Here is a 6882-nt window from a genome sequence, read left to right as displayed (position 1 = left end):
ACTCTATATGGTTAGTTTTCTCCCGTTTAAATTGATAATCGTCTATAAAATATAAATATAATATAGAGAGAGAGAGAGAGAGAGAGAGAGAGAGAGGGAGAGAGAGAGAGAGATTAATAAATACACAGATAAAGATTTAATTTTATTTAAAATAATTATCTGTACATGTAACAAAATATAAAATTATTCAAAAAAAATTTATTGGTACACCATCACTATTTAAATGAATAGTAATTAAAGGCGAGACTAATGGATTTTCATGTCGTTTATATAATAAAAATTTATTAACATAATTTAAGATATTTAAAATTGACTTAATTATTGATCATTGATTCATTAATAGTTATAAAAAGTTAAATTTTGATTCAAGTATATTAATGAATTATATTTTACTAAATGAATTAGATTAATTATTTAATTTAGAAACTGCTTGGGGCGTAATATAACATTACATTAAATTAGTAATTTTGTAAAATTATATTCTTAAACATTATTTTGTGTGTGTGTGTGTGTGTGTTTCTTTTTTTTTTTTTTTAATGTAAATTTTCATCTATTACTAGCTAAGAAAGATAAAAGTGTGCAATGAAAACATGTAAAAAATTTAATTTATTCAATTTAATAACTAGTTCTGCAAAGATGATGTTTTCTAAAATTATAAATTTAATGATAAGGATCTAGTATTCCTTTGAAGAATATAACAATAAATTGAATAATGAATGTTAAAATATACTAACCAATAACAACTTTGTTCAATGTGAAATATTTGCTATTGTCTACGGATAATTGCACACATCGAAAGGGAGGCGACGTGACAAAAGTGACCGATACTTACTAGTTATTTTCTACAAAATTTAATATTTTAATATCGCGCTTAAATATTCTACGTCCCAATATATTTTCAAATACAGTTTAAATAAAAAAAAAAAAAAAAAAAAAAACAGCAAAGATGTCCTATTAATATAAGAATGAAATTTTAATAGTTTTTTTTTTATTTACTTTGAATGAATGAAATTTCTATATAAAATTCAATCTTACATAAATTAAAATCTTAGAAGCGCAAAACATGCTTATTTTTAATTTATAATCATTACCCTATTAATACGCATGGCATATTTACAAAATCATTAAGACAGTAGTGTTGGAATATTGTCGAACAATTCATCTCCGGTATGTGAAAAGTTTATTAGCAATTGAAGATATTTGAAACATTAAAATGCTAATGCTACAGCTTTAAATGATAAAGAAGGAAAATGTGTATGCGGCTTAGTAGCGCGCGAGTCATCCTTTATGCATTGAGCATATAAGATATGCAATGATGAGAGCTTGTCAATTTCAGATAAGCGGTCTAGAAAATTATACACCGAATAGCTGTTCAACTTCGTTAAGACTTTTTCCGTGGTGGATATTTACATCTTTCGCTTCGTAATTTCTTCGAAGAATCGCCTGTAAATTTTCCACTCTATCAAAAGTCTCATTATTAATTCATAGTCTAGATGTGTTGTTTATGAGCATAGTTCTTGACAGAATCTCCTGATAAAATATGACTTTTAATGTTTCAATTTTAATGGTATTGTTAATAATTATCATTGCCGGATATCGATGTAAACAAAATTTTATTAAAATGAATTAATTTGGTAGTAATAAAGTGGTAAGTATCTAGCGTACTTTCATAACATTTATTAACATTTCATTAACACGAGTTCTTATTTTCAAATGTTTAAATTGATCTGCTCATATCAGACTTAAGTAATTAATAATAAATCAGATTAATATGATAAAAATGCTGATATTCACAATGTTGGTCGGATTAACATTACTTTAGCAAACTGTAAAATTGTTTAACATAATTTTAAATACTTTAAGAAGAATATTGAGCAAATCAAACTATTCTGTTAATCATTAGATATAAGAATTATATTGATTAGATAAATGTTGGTGATTCATCGGTCATACCTAACACGATTATAATATAAAATTAATGTAAATTTTCTAAAAAAATTTGTCCACTTATTATTGAATAATTGAATAAAATTTTGATTAAAAGTAACCTTATAAGATGACATTATCAATTGAATAATAATGAAAGAATTTTCTTGAAGCGATTCTTAATATAAATTTTTTCAAATATTACTTACACTTTGATAAATGTTAATTTTGTGAAAAATGAGATTGTGGCAATAAATTTACCATTCGGCAAGTCATGATTACTCAAAATTTACATACATATATTTAAAAGGAAAATTTTTTTATACTATTGAGTATCGTTATTCAAGTAAATATATCAATTACATTAGAAATCAAATAATATACAAAAATCAAATTATACATAACTTAAATAGCCTTTTATTTCTAAATGTTTGGATAACAAATAAAACTTCTTTTCATATAACTGCTGTTAACATATTCGTTAGATTTTTGTTTAACTACGAGACTTGAATTATGTCAATTCAAAACCTTTTTTGTTTTCTTATTTTTGATAACCTACGGAGACGATCTCAAAGCCTTTTTAAAAATAGATATTTTAAAGCGTGGAAAAGTTTAAATGTTAATTGTTCAGCTTTGTAGTAATATTCAATGTTACAATTCAACAAAATACGGTAAAATATAAATTAAACAATAATCGGCGCTGCCATTTATTTGGAAAAATCTTTAATATAATGAATCTTTATATATTAAAAGATGAAAATTAATTTAATGAAATAATACTGAATTTCAGTACGCCATTCTTAGAAATTTTCTAAATTTGAAAATTCAACTATCATGAAAATGCTTTCAATCTTTTATATCCGACGTATGTAATTAACGATACTTTGTATGAATATAGAAAAATATCCAATAATACCATGCAGCAAATGGGAAAGTACATAGCTGCACGCACTTTTAGTCACGGATTTTATTGAAAGTCTTGAATGCCTTCCATTACTAAAAGATTAAGTCAAGTAAAATTCTACATAATGGACTGAAATCTCTAAAATTTATTCATACCACCTATTGTCAGCAACATAAATGAATTGATAACTTCAGACGCGGATTTAATCGATAATTTGATATCCTATAATGTATTGAAAAGCAATTATACAAATATCAATTAAATACGATTATTAATGTTAAATATTCTAAACTCTATGTGGGATAATAATAGTAGTAGTTTCTTGTTGTCGCAATGTTTTTCCTCGCGTATAACACACAAATTCGATATTTATGTACTTGAACTAATTCAATTATTTATAAAATATATGAAAACATATATGATATATTATGTTAACAAAATAATTTCATACTTTCTTTCATATATCATAATCTCCAATTAATTTTATGTACGAATCACAATGAATATAAGCGTACAATTTTACAAATAACAATCACATCAAAGATCATAAAGGATAACGAAATATTCAAACTTTACTGTTATGTTATTACTTAGCCGCTTATAATGGCAATAATAGATGAAATTATTATTTAAAGCAAAATAAAGGAGAAATTTAAATATAATTTTTATTTTTTGCATGGCGTAAATTGAAAATTTAGGTGTAATTAATGCTTACAATCGAGAGGAATTTGGATTTTTTATTTTAATTTTGGAGGAGTTGGGGGGAGAAATTGTTTTTCATAAAACAAGCTTGGCATGCAGGTACGCTTAGCTAACGTTGAAAGGGTTAAAAAAAAAAATGACCAAAACCGAATCACTTTGGACGATCTCGGTGTCGGCAGGAGCTGCCGCGTCTGTCCCTGTTTTTAACGAAATAAAAGGCGCGGATAATATTGGAATCGGCGGCTGCGCGTAGTAATAAGCGTAATATTTTCAACATAAAGTAGAATCGGTGCGCGCGCGCGCGCGCGCTCATGGCGAGTCGGTCGGATCCCAGTTGCCGCCCTGCTTTCCACGTCTCTGGTTTTACGAGCGTTAATTATTGGCGCGATGCCAAATGTTGTACGTATATATATATATATATATATATATAGTCGCGAGGGAGGGAGGGAGGGGAGAATGGAGGAATGGACGAGCCGCGCAGCTACTCATTTGAAAAAGGGGAAGGAGGATAAAAAATCATTCTCATCCTTAATGCACTCTTTTCTCTCTTTTCGCTCGCCTTAGCCTCGTAATGCAGCTCCTGGTGCCGGCTACCTGTGCTTACGCCCTGAGTCCCAGTCGTAAAGTACGTGGAGCGCGAGCATTTGTCAGACGCATTGTTGTCAGATTTACGATTCTTTACGATTCTTAACGGCACAGCGGCCGGCTGCGTTACAACTCCTTCTCTAATCGATTTTATATCCTTGTGTTTTAGCATCCTGGAAACTCGGAAGCGCGCGCCTAGCGCGCATAGCTTGGAGATTTGAATGGTCGATTACGATTTCTTCTCAGATGTGCGCACTTACGCGATTTTCACACGGTTCAGGTGATTATTGCGCGTAATGAAAAATTACGCTGAAATTGTTTCAAGCTATATTGGATACTTTGACTTTCTCGAAACATAGATCTTCCTGTCTCATCGAATTGGCCATTGGAAATAAAAAAATAATTTTTCGAACGAGGTAATAAAAACTCTGCATGCCTGTTAGTTGGCTGCTTGAATTATTTTATTAATAACATTCACTGTTGTATGTCGTGTTTGACGAATTAGGGTAGACGCTTCGTTAGCATGACTCTCGAGCATTACTTACTCGCATGCCGTAAGCGCGTAGAATAGTTATCGTTCTTATTAATTAAATCAATTTTAAATTATTTTGAAATTATTTTTTAAATTAGAACAATTTTTCATTCTAAGAGAAACTTGTTAAATTAAAGTTTCGTGTTCCTATGTTACCGAATCATACGTTTTGTTTTTGTTTTTTAGTTTTGTTTTGTTTTGTTTTGTTTTGTTTTGTTTTGTTTTGTTTTGTTTTATTTCAAAGACGTAGTTCATTTAACGAGATGTATTCTCGTTCGTAATAAAAATTAGAATAATAGTATTATTTCTTGAAAAAAATGTTATTTTGTTCATATTATAGTCTAATTTATGACCTTAGTTTTCTTCTTCTTCTACTTCTTCTTCTTCTTCTTCTTCTTCTTCTTCTTCTTGTTTTTTTCTTGGTCTCTCTTTTTTTACTAAAATAAACATTTCATTAAGTATGAATTGACGAGGGTCTGTATAGTTTATAAATTGTCAAGTTTTAATGGTAAATTTAATTGGTCTTGATCTGGTTCATATAAGATCACCTAAAATCAGTATAACTTGATTAGGACCAAATTATTCATAGATCAGATAACGCATTTTAATCTTCGATATTACAGTAAGTTAAAATAAATTTACATTACAACATAAAATACATAAATACATAAGTATATATATATATATCGTCGTTAACGAATTGATTTAAGTGAAAATCGTTAAATATGAAGAGCAGCCAACCGAACCTGTTTACACAATGTTTCACTACATTACGAATAAATAATTGCGTACACACCAAAACTATATTTCGCCATCAAATGAACAATTAAATTGTTAACATGTACTCATCGCCATTAATTTCGATAATGTTTTACAAAAAAATTCAACTTAATGAACGAGATAAGGATTAAAAAAATTTCGCTCGAACATTAAATCCGAGCATTCGAGTATTTATACCTTTAAATCAAACTGTAGAACTAACTACCTTCCTCGATCACTTACAAAAAGTAAGGAAAAATGTCCGAAACATTTTTCAAGGTGCTTGAAAATTCGCACGTAATCATCGTCGGCGGCCTTATTAAATTCACCAGTCTCTCTCTCTCTCTCTCACTCACTCTCTCTCTCTCTCTCTCTCTCTCTTTATATACTCCTCTTCTCTCCCATTTGTCTCTTCTCTTCATATTCCGTTCATCATCATATGCAAGCGCAATCAGGCTTTAACATTTAAAAGTGAACGAGCTCACCGCCGCCTCTCCACTATGTTACTCTGTATGTAAGCTTGTTCAAACGTATAAAAAAGAGAGGCAAAGAGACTCGATGCATAAACCGGTTCGGAAGCTGTCGATATTAAAGGGTGATCTTGATTCAGAACGTTAAGATTCTTCCGGATCTTTGGGCCTCGATTCGTTCGTCGCGTAATGATTGTTTTTTCTTTTCTTTTCTTTTTTTTTTCTTCTTTTTTTTTTTTTTTTATTATTTTTTGTCTTTTTCCTTCTTTTTTGCGCCAGATTCTCGGAGACAATTATTTGACACGTTTGGCCCGATTGATGTATGCTCGTATGTAGTTTGGCCATCAAGTCGAACCGACCTATAATTGAATCCTTGCTTCGATTGCAATTTACGCATATGCAAAATATTAGAGAGCAAAGCAATTATTTAGCAGTTTATGTTGTAATCTATACACACTTTCTGTCAGCAATTTATGCATTAATACGGATGATGTATATTATAAATATTAGGAATGCTGGATTTGCAGCCAATATTTTAATGATAAGCTCTATAAATATTTTAAAGGAAAGTCTTATATCACAAATTAACTCTGTATGTGTGTTGGAGGAGGAAAGGAGAAGAAGACGGAATGATGAAATTATGACCTTTTTCTTTTGCTTTAAAAATGTATTTTTTCATATGATGCCTTTACAAAATTTCAATTGAAAACAGTATGTATCTATGATAACAATTTCTATTAAAACGAACGCATTGATTTTTTTTTCTCTTCAAAAGTAAACAAATTTTTCACAAATATCCACTTAATGATCTGAAATTTTAAATGGGAATTAAATTTAATAATTTCGATTTTATAAACAAGGTCGACTTCAAAGATAAGCTTTTAAACTTAAAAGGACAAGAAACTGCATGTAATGTGTCACAGTAGCTTTTAATAATTTCATTTTAATTTGAAGTTTTATATGTGACTTGAAGTTACCGAGCTTTATGTAACTAAGATAAATGA

This window comes from Ceratosolen solmsi, unplaced genomic scaffold, assembly GCF_000503995.2.
Source record: "Ceratosolen solmsi marchali unplaced genomic scaffold, CerSol_1.0 scaffold3, whole genome shotgun sequence".
Classification (NCBI taxonomy): domain Eukaryota; kingdom Metazoa; phylum Arthropoda; class Insecta; order Hymenoptera; family Agaonidae; genus Ceratosolen; species Ceratosolen solmsi.
This window is presented reverse-complemented; position numbering follows the sequence as displayed.